This window comes from Bactrocera oleae, chromosome 5, assembly GCF_042242935.1.
Source record: "Bactrocera oleae isolate idBacOlea1 chromosome 5, idBacOlea1, whole genome shotgun sequence".
Classification (NCBI taxonomy): domain Eukaryota; kingdom Metazoa; phylum Arthropoda; class Insecta; order Diptera; family Tephritidae; genus Bactrocera; species Bactrocera oleae.
In genome coordinates, this window is record NC_091539.1 from 53,079,566 (window position 1) to 53,095,387 (window position 15,822).

The 15,822-nt window shown below is 33.2% G+C and overlaps 1 protein-coding gene across 4 annotated transcripts in view; it reads left to right on the top strand.

Moving 5' to 3' along the window:
- The first annotated feature begins 1,755 nt into the window (after positions 1-1,755).
- LOC106625241 (peptidyl-prolyl cis-trans isomerase G) overlaps positions 1,756-15,822 on the top strand; it is a 123,758-nt gene continuing 109,691 nt past the window's right edge. For 2 of the 4 annotated variants that reach the window (XM_036356689.2, XM_036356692.2), the window contains exon 1: positions 1,756-3,036. The gene's annotated coding sequence lies outside the window, so the exon portion shown is untranslated. Of the gene's footprint in view, positions 3,037-8,476; positions 8,627-15,822 lie in introns of those variants that run through there. The other 2 variants (XM_036356690.2, XM_070109763.1) reach the window with 2 other exon arrangements.

Genomic DNA, 15,822 nt, shown 5'->3' on the forward strand with positions numbered 1-15,822 from the left:
CAGATATTTATTTTTCTGTAGTCAGTAGGTAGGTCGACGAACAGCAGCGCCTGGCAGCCACACTTCAACCATCATTTTTTCCAAGTTTATTTGGAGTTAAATTTAGGTGGAGAAGATTATAGTGAAACAAGAATTATACTCACGGAAGGGTTAAGGAAGGACGGCGGTTTCTGATAATGACGAAAATATTTGGCTGTATTAGATCAAAAATCAGCACCTACAAGAGACATCCTCAAGAGTTCTGCCCTGACGTACAACTATAATTGTGGTTCAAGATACTTGTCCGGTGCTGGTACTAAGTATGTACATAGAAACCTTTCAGTAATAGTAATAGCTGCGGATGACAAATCTTCTATATCTAATCGACTGTTCAAGACTTTTTTTCTCGTTAGCTTTTTAGAACAATATTCTATTTGTAATCTATGATATGAGTAGTTCAAAAATTAATTGATTGTATAATACTTATAAGACCTAGGGAAATAAAGACGAGGCCCTACTTAAACGACCTCTGATTCGGCAATTACTGAAACGTATTCGAAGGATTGTAGTATAATGGATTCTTATGTATGCTTTACAAGTGTTTAAATAAGCGTAAGCGAACAATTTTATGCATTATGGCGGCTTCCTAAAAAAAAAACGTTCAGAGTGACCAAAAAATCGGAATTAGTATTTTAAATCGTATTCCCTTGATCATTACCTGTCTTAATTCTTACAAATACGCTCATATCTTTGAAACTGTCTGCCGAATCAAACTAAAAGTTTCAGAGAACATTTTCATATATATGCTAGTTCAATATACCATATTTGCAAAAAATCGTATTTTTTTTCTTATTTCACAAGTGAATATAACTCCTTTATAAAAATTAGTTAATATTATAATTGGAAAAAATCGATCCATACGTACCCATATTCTTCATATGTGAAAAATACATATTTTAAAAAGCCTGATTGTCTTTAAAATATGTATTTTAGATACTAAGTAAGATTTTTTTATTGAACCTGGATAGTCATATTACCAATAGCACCGCTTCTTTAATGTCAAACTTTAGCAGACTCGATTGGCAGTATTGCTTGATAATCAATACTGTTTTGGTATCACTCTCCTCATATATGTATATTCTGACGTACATCTCAAAATACTTTGTATTTCTTATATTTTCAAAATTTGGCCGAGTGTTGCGTATGTTGCGTATATATTTATTTTATAATGTTACTATTTTAAAATAATTTTTAATTTTATTATATAATATTTCAATTTAAAATTTCACAGTTATCGTTAGAACTTTCATATAGTTCTAATTAGATTTTACACTCAAGAGAATTAAGCAAATATATAACAGCAGCTTTTTCAGCTCTTCACTCAATTGCCCGCTCCGTTATGATTTTCTGCACTCGCTTTAATTATTCAATAGTACGTATATATATAATGAAAAGTTACGAGTGATTGTATCTACCTATTTAGTAAATACATTCGATTAGTTGGCCAAACTCTCTGCCATTCCTCCATTACATGTTGCTTCTGAGCTTTAGTATTTTTAAATTTTATTGCTCTCCTCGCTCAAATTCGAAAATGAGCGCTTGAGCTACGCTCCTTATATTCTAATTTATTGTTTTGCGGTTTTTTTTATCGAAATTTCGCCTTTTTTGCTTTGAGTAAAAATTTAAATGTGAGTAAAGTTAACACAAAAGTCAAACTCAACGACGAAAAGCATGAAAATACATAGTCACAGCAATTACGAGCAACAGTGTCTCATAACTATTCTACAAAGTCGTATATTCATTTCACAGTGAACAAACACGAATTAAAGAACTTGCGTTGTTATCTGTTTCAAATTCAAACTACCATCTCTGGGTATTATAGTTCTATGTTTTCTTACAGCCGAGGCGGGGCATTTTCGGCGACTAGCGAAAATGTGCATTGTTCTAGCTCAAGCTCAAGATGTGATGCAACCATTTGAGATGCGATTAAAGAATATGAATCGAAGGTAGAAGAAAGCGCATAGGAAGAGTAGCAAAAAGCTTGTAAAAAAAATATATACAAAAACAATAAAAACAACCACGGATGCCAATAGCGTTCACAAACAATAGAAAAATGGAATAATAACAAAAACAGCAAAAACAACAAAGTCAGCTTGTGATTTTCTGCATACTTCTTTCTTCGCACCTGCACTGCCGGCTCTCGTGGTCGTCATTTTGCCGCTACGTTCGCTTCTGGCGCTGTTTTTGCTGCTCATCTTCCTCTCCACCATCTTCTTCATGCTAGCGCCTCTCTGCCACCGCTCGCCTCACTTCCCCCAGTGCTGAATTTTCAATTTTACTGTTTGTCTGTTTCCACGCCTTCGTTTGCTTTCATCAACGCACCTCGGCTTGCGCCCGATTGGAGTTCCTATCTTAAGTCTTTGGTTAGCCAAAGTTTAGTTTCTTCGTGTACGTCGGCAGTGTTGGTTGTGTCTAACGGTTGGACTCAAGACTCATTTGAACTTAGAGCATAAACAAAACTACTACTACAAATATAAATACAAATTATAACTGTTGCCAATAAAAATAAAGTGAAATCAAAAAACAACAATTCAACGTTTCTTTACGCGAGCGCGTGTGTGTTTGTGGAAATTGTGTAGAAATTTTTATTTCAAATCGAAAAAATAGTTAAAAACAGTGTGCATAACACTTCTATTCATAATAACTAAAAAAAATCATTCGATTTTGCATATGTATATGTATTGACGCAGACAATTCTGAATCAAAAACAAAACGCAGTATTCATCGAATTTCCTTTCCAACGAGTGTACGAAGTAAGTGTGCAAAAACGGTTTAACTGTGTGCATGTGTATTGGTTATTGCTGCTGTGAAAGTGCAAATAAAAGTTGTTAAACTTGAAAGAAAATAATTAAATGCGTTGAAAGCTCTTCTATAATGATTCTAAGTGAAATTTTGTTGCCCTAAAAAATGAAGAAAAATTTGCATGCAACAGTGTTAGTGTGGAGAATGAAGCAAAACCAAAATTAAAACATAAAAACTTATAACTTTCCAAAAAAGGTAAACAATTATGTGGTTTTTGTTAATTTTTTTTTTTAGTTTTGATTGTTAAAAAATTTAACAAATAAAAAACAAGTATTTTGTACGTAAAAATATTAAAAAATAATAAAATTGATAATAATAAAAATAAAACTTATACATATATAAAATTTAAATACACTAAATCACTAAAATTAATTGAAACATAGGTATACTAATTATATAATATATACGCACTGGATATATTCTTACAATGGCAGTATGTTAAAACTAGCATATGTTCAATAAAAATGTTTTGAAAATTTTTGAAATAATATTACAAAAAATTATAGAATTTCAATTTAAAAATAAAAGAACTCAAAATTTCTAAATTTTCAAAATAATATTAAAAAAAATATTTAAAAGATTTCATAGAAACATTTTTAAAGAATATTTAAATAAATATCAAAATAATATTAAAATAAATATTTAAAATTATCAAAATAATATGCAAAAAAATATCTTAAAAAATTTCAAAATATGTAATATGAAAAAAGTTATTAAATAAAAGTTAAAAAATTTTCTAAATAATATTTATAGATATATAAAAACAATTCATAATAATATTAAAAACAAAACATAATTTACAAAAGTTCACAATAGTGTTAAAAAAAAAATTTAATAAATTTAAAAATAATATTTAAAAAAAAAGTTTATATAAAAAAATAAAATTTTTTAAAATATCAAAATATTTAAAGAATTTTCAAAATAATATTTTGAAAAATGTCAATATATTATTTAGGAGATTTTATTAATTTTGTATAATATTATATTTTCTAATAAATACATTTTAAAAATAAATTGTATTCTAGATTGAAAGAAGAATCAAAATATGTACGCAAAAATGAATTATATAAATCTAAAATTAACAACATTGAACTGAATACTTTTCCTTAAATACACTGTCATTTTAAGCAAAGAGAAAATGTAAATATTAAAAATAAATAATGTTGCTTTAGTTTAATTTTTTTCTATAAAGTATTTTTTTTCGTTTTAAAATTTGTTTATCAATCTTAAAACCAAATTTGAAAGTATTAAAAATAATTGTATGCATTTTTTATTCAGCCAGGCAGAAAAAAATATTTATGTAGCTAAATCAAAATACCAATTTATATGATTTTTAAAATTTCTTTTTAATAGCTTTTATCACTTCAAATGAATTGCATTTTCCAAAACCTCAAAAATCACCAATAATCATCAAAATCTAACATATTGAAACCGTTTATTTTACTTTTTATTCTCAGTTGATCTCGAAAAGCGCGTTTTCCACCAAACAGTTTTGATCGTAAAAGTTTAAGCCAATTTAACGCTTGGCATAACAATTTTGATTTACACGCGTATATGTACATATGTATGTATGCGTATATGGGTGTAAAACTATCAAAAATGCTGGCCTTAACATTTTATCTGTTGTTGTTATTGCTATTGTTCGAAACTTTTTTCACATTATTGTTATTATTTTTTGCATATTTTCATTTTGTGTTTTGTTTTTGCGTTTACCATTTGCTTGGCTTGACAAAACAGCGAACTGGCGTGCTAGAAACGAAATAAAGCAAGCTACAAAAAAACCACAATAACACAATGTACATTATTTTCAACATTATACAATATTATTACAATTATATATATGCACATACTGACATACAGATATATAATATGCAAAAACAAAAAGTAAAAGCAAAAAGTGTTGCCGTCATCACCCGGTAATTTAAAACTAGAGATAATAAAAAAGCAGCCACCGCAAAGAATAGAACGCCAAAGAAAAATTGTTATGTTAGCCAAACAACAACAACAACTACATGAACGCATTAAAGTTGGCAATAAAGTTCGATTTGGTATTTTGTTGTTGATGCGCGAATAGCTTTGAGAAGAAGATCTGACTGTGGAATGCTGTCTATAATTATATTTATAACCATATAGACATCTATTTCTACACAACATTAACCCATAAATTAATATATATGAAAAAGAGGAAAAATTATAAAAAAAAGTACCATATGACAATACATTTTATATATCTTTATTCAAAAATATTCTTTCATTTCATTTAAATGGATGTAGCAATAATTGTTAAGTTGCTTCTGCTGTTTCCTCGGACGTCAATAAACGTTATTCAAGAAATGTATGCAGAGTTGAAAGATAATTTGCCTAGCATATGAATAACTCATGGATGAATAGACTTTTCTTTTCACTGCTGATGTTATGTTTCGATTAAGAATCATTAGATTCAAGAAAATTCATAAGTTTTGTGCAAAAACTAATGTTTTTCATTGAATAATATTAGATGGTAAAAATTTTATAAGTAACTATTTTTTTTTTGTTGAAAATTTCTGAAATATTATTAAATATTGACAGTAAATTTTAGTACTTAAAAAACTTTCATACTTTGTATCAAGAGAATGAGGAAAGACTGTGCAAAAGTTTGTCTTAATACTTACCATAAGCTCGTGTGTCAGGTTTTGTGTTTACGAAAAACTCAAGTCCGTATTTTATTCTGAGCTTAGTTTGATTTTTTTTTACAAAGCAACGCTCCATTAAACATAATTCTTAAAGCGAGTAAATTTTTGTTATTATGAACTTCTTTGTGGGTTTAATACTAAACACCAAAATGGGCAATAAACTCGAGTTTGTGCAGTTTCTTTAAGAAAGTTAACGTTTTCTTTAAAAATATTAGTGTAATAACTCTCTGAGTTAACTATTGAAAAAATTCACAAGGAAGTTGTATATGCAGTTTAGCTTTCTTGTTATTAACTTAAGTTTATTTAAATAAATACAATTTTTTTTTTTTTTTTTAAAGTTTAAGGATATTGATCTGTCAAATTTTTCTGCAATTTTTAAGACTAGTAAAAGTAAATCCTTTGTAGTGTTTAATACTAACACCAAAATTGCCAATAAATTTGAGTTTGAGGCGCAATATGAGAAATCAGAATGACTCCTTCGCTATTTTATAAATGAAGTTGGAATCATCAACAAATCAGAGATAAAAAGGTAGTTAATGCCCGCATCCATACAGTATGAGTATTCATTAATTTCGAATTACTCTCTCTGCGAACATATTTTCGGAGTTAAACCCATCCAACAACAGATTTAAGGAGTTTGACTTGAAATTATGTTTTTAGTATTATATTACATTTTACTTAAACATAAATAGTATTTTAAAAAATTCACTAAAATGGAGTATATTTAGAAATTAAGCGAATGTTTGACTAAATATTTTTCTAAAAAATAAAAATATAACCTCGAACTCATTCGAAGGTTTATATACAATATCATGATCCAGTTTAGTTCAAATATGCATCGTTTTGTTTGATAACTCCTTGTCATTCATAATGCCACTCGCATAGAAAATCTCGTTCGTATTGGCAAAAAACGATGTGTGTGGCCTGGCGTTGTCCCTGACGGAATACAATTCCTCTCATTTTGGTTTGGGATTTTCCCCTCTCAGAGAGTACAATTGTTGAGAGCACAATTTTGCCGTAGCTCATAGTATATAGTTGCTACCCTACCAGTCCCACCATACCCTTGGTCAAACCTTTCTAATCGTCAATCCTAGCTTGGCCACTATTTGTGTCGGCACACCGCGATTGGACCACGACCGTTCTCGCTTGATGAACCACTTATTAATGCCAGCAATCATTCGCATCAGAAATGGATCGATTTTGTTGCGATATTTAGCCATACTTCGAGCTTTTTTTGTATTGGTTTGAGCCTGGCTAATAGAAACAGTGTTTTCATGACGGTCGGACTCAAGGATTTCTATTATTTAATTGATATTTTCGACAAATGGCCTTCCAGAGCATGGTGAATCTTTGACATTAAAATTACCGGAAAATTGCGCTTGATTGACTTCTACAGTATCAGGATCCTTATCTTTAATACCATTCACAAAATACAAATTAATAAAGCCACCTTTTGGAAGAATAATGAATTTCTTTTTACTACAAGTTATATACATATGTATATATGGTATGTACATATGTATGTATGTATATGCATTTTTCGAAAAAAAAAATTGCAAAAAAATTGCAAAAAAATCAAAAACAAAATTCCAATCGTCATTTGCAAGCACAGCGAATTGCTAATCAAAGAAAGCCTCATCTGTGCAATAATAAGTACAAATGTATGTTCGTGTCACCTACACTCAGCGGTGTACATACTTACAATGAAAACATGCCATTGACGTTTTAATGACAGCAGAAGCGTCGACCAAAAACCGTCAAGTGCCAACTGTCTGGCCTTCTCAACGCCATCGAACGATTATTTTCTTTTAATAACGCTATCACACATCTCACACAATCCACCACTACGGTGTACAACTACTGCGGCTTCCATAATACATACACACACACTTGTCTATATGAAATCCATGCACAGCAGAATCAGAAATGAAGCAGGCAAAGCAATGAAAATGTGTAGCAAAGGTAGCAAGTGTGGCGCACTTAGCCAAGTTGTGGCATTAAAAATAATTAAAAAATAGTAGAATAAAAAAAAAAAAAAACACTAACAAAAGCTGCTGGCACTTTGTCGTTAGTTCCGCTAAGTAAACGCATGGCGTCGCACTCACCTTCACCTGCGACCCACAAACGCTGTCAGTAGCCGCATTGTTGGTATTGTAGTCGGAGCGAGCAACGGGACGCGTAAACCGCACATGGGCCACATGAGCTGCCACAACCACCACAACCGCCATACACCGCACACCGCAAGCCAAACCAAACCAAATCAGTCAGCCAGTGAGCAGTCCATAACAACAACGACTAAGCAAAACTAATATCGCTTGCATAAAACACACAGAAAAAGAAGAAGAAAAAAAACAATTCAAACAGAGCATTCTGCTGTTCCGCTTTGCAGTTCCTTCTTATCTCACATTTCTACTTCTTTCGCTACTTTCCCGCTTTGTATTCTGCTTCTGCTTCTTTTTTAGTGGCATAGCTGTCTCCGGTTACATTGCATGCTTTTGACGGGTTTCTTTGGCCGATCCGGTGCTGCTTTCTTCTTGGACTCGGCTCAGTGAGTGATTGCACCTTCCTCAAGGCACAAGTGGTTAGCCATATAATATACACTTGTGTGTGCGCTTATGTTTAGCTATACTTGTATGTGTGTATGTGTGCACTTCTGTGGCACTCATATGGTGCAGTGAAAACGTAGTAAAAAATTTAACCAACATCAAAAACACAACAACAATTACCGCTAAGCGCAAAATGCTTGCCGCCAGCACGACAACACCTTTCGATATTGTTGAAGCGTTACAAGAACCTGGACAAAATGATAAATTTGTTCGCCTTGAAATTGATTTGATATGTGAGAATCAGAGAATTTAATTATCGATTTTCTTACATCTCAACAATTATCTGTGACAACAACAACAACCACATTAAAATTTATGAAATATTCTAGATACATAGAAATAACTAAAGCAAAAACGAAAAAATTATGTTTTAAAGTGTAAATTAGAAAATAACAACAACAACAACAAAGTCTTCTAAAACAACAAACTTAGTATTCCTTCAACACTGTCAAGCCTCCATCATATAGCATACATATGTATGGTATATACACCTCTCTTCTGCCACATGTGAGTTACAGTTTCTCTCGCCATCGAAAGCCGCTTAAAATTTCAGCTTTCTTACAAACACACACACACATATACAATCACATATTATAGTTGTGTTCGATTGTGTTTGCTATCGCTGCACATTCATATATTTAAACACCTTTGACAATCGAAGAAATCTCCGAATAAAAGTCTAACAGGAAGTTGCACGCTGTGGCGATTAAGAACGCTCAAAAAATTCTGTTACAATTGGAACTGGCATGACTGTGCTTCAAATTGCCGTCCATTTTTCACTTCACTTCAGCTCAATTAAATTTTTAGTTTTTAGTTAATATATATTTTTAGTTCAATGACATCCATTGCTTTACCGCTAAGTTCGATAACAGTTTTCAATGTTAGATTAATAACCTTGTGGGCCGAACGAATATAATTATGTATGTAGGTATGTGGGCTGGGCATAGATTAGAGTTTGTATTAAATAATATGTATTATTTTACTTTAACGATTTGAAAGGTTTAAAATATAAGCTGCATTAATTGGCTGGTGTGGTCTTATACTATGTTTATGAAAGGATACAAAATGAGAGCAATTTATTTTGACATGAGATCCACTTTTATTAATCAAATACAATTAACCAATCAAAAAGTTTGAGGCAGTCAAGATAATTTTTATGAAAAAAATATTATATTAATATATAATAATTTTAATATTATTAAAATCTTACCTTTAACAGGTGCATTTTTTATATCAACTATATGTACATACAAATCGAAATCTGAAACGGTAACCGGCCAACAGTTTGTATCCAACGGAAAACGTTTTGCTATTTCTTTCTAGCCACTTTGTTTGATATAAACAACTTTCACGTCGAATTGAGGTTAATATATGAGTTTAGAAAAAAATATATTTTATGAAGACCATTATTTTCATTTTGATCGGCCAGCTTGTATGGCAGCTATATGCTATAGTAGTCTGATCAGAAAAATATGTTCGGATCTTGTAGCCATTGCTACTTCGACTCAGCTCAATACGCTGATAATATATGTACTGTACATTGTGACCATAAAGTTTCCGGAGATTTTAAAAAAGAAGACAAATTTTTAATTTTCATTAATATTTATATTGTCAACTGCAAAATATGCTCCTTCTGAAGCGATACACATATATGCCACCTCTTTTTCCAATCATCGCAACATGCCTTGTAGGCGCTGACCAAGATCGCCTTCAGTTCCCTCTGCGAATTTGCTTTTACGGCCTCAATAGAAACAAAAAAAAAAATCGCATGGGGCCAAATCCGATGAATACGGTGATTAATCGATGGTATTGAGCGAATTTTTAGTCTTAAAATCGTTTACAACTACAGCTCGGTGCGGTCTTTTTGCCAAAAAATCAGCTCTTTTGGAACAAACTGAGCATTGACGCGTCTCTTGCCCAAATTATCGGTCAAAATCAAACGAGCTACTTCATGGCCGATGTTTAGCTTATGTGCCATCTCTCTAACATTCCCATGACAATTATCGTACACGATTTCCTTCACTTTTTTGATGTTATCGTCAGTGGTAGACGTCGAAGGACGACCGGAACGAGGCATGTCTTCGACGGTTTCTCTAACATTCTTAAAGGCTTTATACCATTCGTAGACTTGGGTTTTCGATAGAATAGATTCACCACATGCCTTTTCTAACATACGTAACGATGGTTGATGCAAATTCTTACTTCAATATTTTTTCCATTGTAAAAATATATCGTATATATTTTATAGGGTCTCCTATAGACTTCAGCATCGCTTTAGTATAAATCTTACACAACAAAAAGCTATCGGACCGAAAGCTTGCGTAAAGTCAGGCTGCCCTATGTCACTGCTACTCTTTGTCATTGTTTTGGCCGATGTACTGAACAAGGCGTTAATGAGCATGGTGTACCTTGGATCTTTCTGAAATATCTCGAAGAATTATGTAGCTTACGCGGATGATATTCATCTGCTGGTAGTAAAAAATCAGATTTGCAGAAGAACCTAAATAAGCTTAGCGAGAATTCATCTCTAGCAAAAATGACACTGAATCTGTACGATTACCAGCATACGACGACGACAGAATTCTGCTATATTGGGAGCAAAATTACCACTACCGAAGGTTCTGCGGAAGACATTGCCAACCGCATAAAATATGGCGTGGTGAGTTTGCTTAGTTAAACGTCATCAGTCAGCACTAAACTGCGGTAAAATGCAGTTGCTAATCCTGGTCCTTAACAAGAACGTTGAAACGGACTAACTATTCGGTTTTTTTATACTATTCCCTTAGTATAAATATTTTTTGCTTTCTTATGTAATAAATTAAATTATGTTGTTTGAACATTTAGTTTTTTTTTTTAATTTTGCTTTATTATTTTTCCTATTGCACATTAGTGGCAACACCATAAATTTAAAGAAGAGACTCTATTATAAGGTCAAGGTATTTAAATAGCATTTTAGTACGAATTGAAGTATTTCTGTGTGATAATCCGAACCTTACCTTATCCTCATTGATTTTCCAAGTCAACAAGAAAGTTTTCTGCGTCACAACTTAGTCTGTCCAGCTAAAGGACTTAGCTAGATACAATGTAACTCTTTAAATTAACCACATGAGATCTTAACTAAAAACCTATTAAATTGAATACACGTGTACTAGAAAACATCTCTGCTTTGCTGACAGCCAACCAACAAGTCATTAAACCTTATGAAATATAACACGACAAAGAGACGTAAGATCCTAAGCCGCCGACATTAAAGCGCATGTCAAAGCCGTTAAGCAAATCTTCACTATGCGACTTGGCAGTCCTCAGCCCATTGCTGGCTGCCAACTTTACTGCCAATTTGCCATAAATTTGTGCAGCAATCAATTTTTTTATCTGACATAGCGATGCGTTCACTAAATTATCGAAAGTGGACGATGTTAGTGGAGCCACTGTCTTAGCAGGCTTGTCAGCATGCAAGTATATGCAGGATACCGAGCATAGTAGTGGCCTTGCAAGACTACAAATTCGCATAGCTTGCTTCATTAAGCAAATGGCCGAAGCGGATGAGTGGTTGCCAGCAGAAAGTAGAAGTAATTAGAATGGGCTCAACAGTCCGATTAGCGATTGCGCGTTTGCAGATCGACTAAGCTTAGTTCAGCGGTCACACAAGAAGCCTCAGATAGTAGAGTCAAGTAGACTCAGGCCATACTTCATAGACAGATTGCCGCTGAAGAAGAGTTCTACATAAATTCATTGTTTTCAGTTGTTGTGGTCAGGGAATAGAGAAGGCAGTACGAGGTCTGTTCAAAAAATAAGGTGAATTATAATTTTTCTCAAAAGTTATTTATTTATTTAACAATTTATATTTTGTCCATCTCAAAGTAGTTCCCTCAAATGTAATACACTTGTGCCAGCGTTTTTTCCAATCATCGAAGCAGTGCATATCAGAGCACTTTGTGGTACGCCCTTGAGCTCGTTTAGCGATTTTTTGTTTTGTTTGGCTTTGGCTCTCCTCGGTGCTTCCATTGGGACGGTTGGACTTTGGTTTCGATGCCATAACCATATACCCATGATTCGTCACCGGTTATGTATGACCCTTTGAATGAAACCTGGATCGCCGTTGACGTCATTCAACAATTATTGAGCGATGCTCATGCGACGGTTTTTTTTTGGTCAAAATTCAACCATTTTGGAACGAACATCGCTATCACACGCTTCATGCCCAAAATTGCCTCTAATAGTGATTCGACTCGATTCGACATCGATTTCTTCACTTGATCAACATTTTCATAGGTTGATGATGCCTTGGGGCGTCCAGGACAAGCGTCGTCATTCACATCTTTTCGACGTTCTTTGAAAAGCTTGTACTACTTGTCAAAATTTTTTTAACTCAGAGTATGCCACTGTCAACACTTTAAGTATTTTTGAGCATGAAATTCCGTCTAACTCACAAACAAAATAAATATGCTATATATAGCTGAAACTGTGAACATATATTCGAGACGAGTGTACCAACGCAAAATTTGAAAATTCAGCGTATTTTTTGAACAGACCTCGTAGATAGCATAAACGCGTATATCGCGGAGCTGGACTGCAAGTGAAATAAGTATCTGCCCATAAATTTGAGGTTGCATAAGTGTATACTGTTCGAGATGTTTCCCATGTATATTTGTATGAAGCACCGTAAGCTAAATTTTTTTTTAAATTTTAAATATTTTCTTAAAATCAGAAATTTTATTCTACTTTCTCTGCTGAAATATTTTTATCTATATATTTTCGCGTTATCTAAAATACATTATATATATATATTATTTATATTTTTTGAATTTAACGAGTTTGAAGACGTGAATTTTAACCCCAGAATAATCGCGAAGATTTATGTGATTGAACAAATTACTATATCTTAAGAAATATATAGAAGTAATATTTTTTGTTTTTTTCTTTAAATTATAAATTTAAATTTATGTAATAATCCAATATTGTATCCTATTTATTTCTTTCGTTTCTCATATGTGCATTTCTTAGCAATTTTTCTTTTGCAACAATGACACACTGTAAATTTGCGCAGAGGCCAAGTGGTGATGGTTTCGCAAGCGCTTCGTGCGCTGGTCAAGTCCATAAATTTGCAATATGGATGGCCTGGACCATTCACCCATGAACAAAAAAATAAATAAATTAAAATAAAATTTGATTGTAACCTTCACCATTTATGTTGTTGTTACTGCCGTTGTAAATGCTAAGCAAACTTAGGCCGCCGCTGCCGCAAGCAAATCTTCGCTTCGTTCAACTTTATGCTACTTTACGGTTGCAGCTTTCGGCATAAGAATATTGTTGTTGTTATTTTTGTAAAATTTATGTGTCTATCTATTTGCAACCGCTAGCCACAGCGCTACTATCACCGGCCGATCGTCGTTACGTTTAATGCAGCCGACAACAACAACAATAGTAGCAATGAAATGTTGAACTCTAGCAGCAACAACAAAGTGAGGGCATAACAAAGCACCAGCACCATCGTTATTTGGTGAATGCAATTGAAAGAGCAACAGCAACAACAACAAATAATCGGCATTCACTGTTGTACCAAAAATTGTGTGCATAACATTCAAATGCAAATAATTGCCGTAGCGCAACAATGTTCGTCGGCAACAACAATGATCACAGCAACAACAATGAAAGATCGGTTGGCAACATTCACTGGCAAAAGCGATGGTTTATTGGTGAAGCGGCAGCTGTTGCTGTTGTTGCCTCGGCGTGGCATGCTTGTTGTTGTTGTTGTTGCCCAGCTTAACATGCTTGTTGTTGTTGATGTTGATTTTTGTTGCTGTTGTTGTCTCAGTTTGTCATGTTTGTTGTTATTGCTGCTGATTTTTGTTGTTGTTGCATTTTATTATTTATTTATTGTGCTTCTTTCTTAAAGTTCCACGGCTCTGGCGCGAACACAACTCAAGCGCCTACCGCCAGCAAACTGAACTCTGCGGCTTGCAACAAATGCATTGTTTGCCTTCGCAACTTCTGTATTGCAGATCATATTGTCTCCACTACATATGTAAATACATATACTCCTATGGACGCATATGTATACATGTATGTATATATGTATGTACGCATGTGGGTACATTTGTATGTGTGTATGTGTGTGTTTATGTGCGTCAGCAGCTGCCGGTAATGCAATGCCACACCTCTAGTTTCGGCCCACTGCATCTAAAGTTGTGATACATTAATTTCCATTGTTGTTGTTGTTGCAATTCTTATGGCGTTGCTGGAAAATTCTCGACTTTACTCGTCGGCGCCGAAACGAGTTTTTCGCCGCAGCACAATTGCAGCATTCACTATTTTGCCACATTGCAGTAGCTCACTGCCTCCTTGTTTCTATTGTAGTCGCCTTATTGTTGTTGTTGTTATAATTCTTATTCTCATTGCTATTCTGCAGTGCCATTGCGGCGGTTTTTTGATTTCGCAATCTGCAAAATTTTATTGACGCAACGGCAGTTGCTTGCTGCTTGTTGGCGATTGACAGTTGCTGCTTCGGCTTCTGCTTCTCCCAGCTTCTGCTTCGGCTGCTGTTGCTCGCCGGTAGCGATTTGTAGCAGCAGCTTGTTGGTGGCTTTGTTCTGCTGGCGCGGAATGCAAAGAAATGAAATGAAACTGCATTCTTTTGACAAGCCATAATGCATATCTGGTTCTCAGTCAAGGAACTGGAATTTTGCTTAGAATCAAGAATCATAATTTTTATTATACCTTAGCACGAAGTGTCGTAATGAACGGGTTTATTACATACCCACCGGGTAGGTGTTTTAATGAATTCTAATATTATTTCTTTTTGTTTCCTATTCGCTACATGTTCTTACGTTTTATTTTTTCGTTGAACTGATTTTGTTGTCGAACTTCAATTATAATATTTTCGAAAGTTTTTATGATTTTTAATTTGAAATTGTATCATAACTTTTTGTGATGATTTTCTTGCAGTTTAGTTTTCTGCACGCATATTTCCTGTCTCAGTAGTTTGTAAATCTTTATATCATCTCTGATGTCTAACTGACTTTAGAGCTATTTCTATATTTTCTATATAAATAAAGCTTTATAAGAATTTAGCTGTGCAGATCACTATGGAAACCAACGAGTATAATTTATATTAGCCTTATTCGATTCGCCATTTCTCTGCTCTCTATCTTTGTGCGCTGCTCTCTTGTTAAACATTTTACGTGAGAAGCTTGTGTAATATGTACCATCCGCTACTCTATCGCATACAACCGTAATGATCGGAATATAGTGCTTGTATGGAAAGTATTTTCATTTGACGACATATCTTCACGAAATTTGGCATGGGTTACTGTTCAAGTTAACGGTTCAATCTCTGAAGAACTTGTTAAGATACCATAAACAACCAAAGTTCTTGTAATTAATATTTTGTATTTGTAAAGGGTATTATAGTTTCGATGCAACCGAAATTAACGATTTCTCTTGCTTAGTAGTAATTTCATTTTAATCTTTTGATTTTTTTAAAGACTGAAAATATCAACAAAAAATATTGACGGTGATTTTTGAATCATGACAATGCAGTATAAAATTTAATTCATAAAGATATAAATATAAATATTATTCCATAGTATCCAAAATTTTCGTTTTTGGATTTTCATTACCAGTATGTAATCATTTAAAGGTTAAAGTCGAACAAAAAAATGTATTAACCGCAAAATTCTCGCTTGTATTAAAAAAATTTAGCC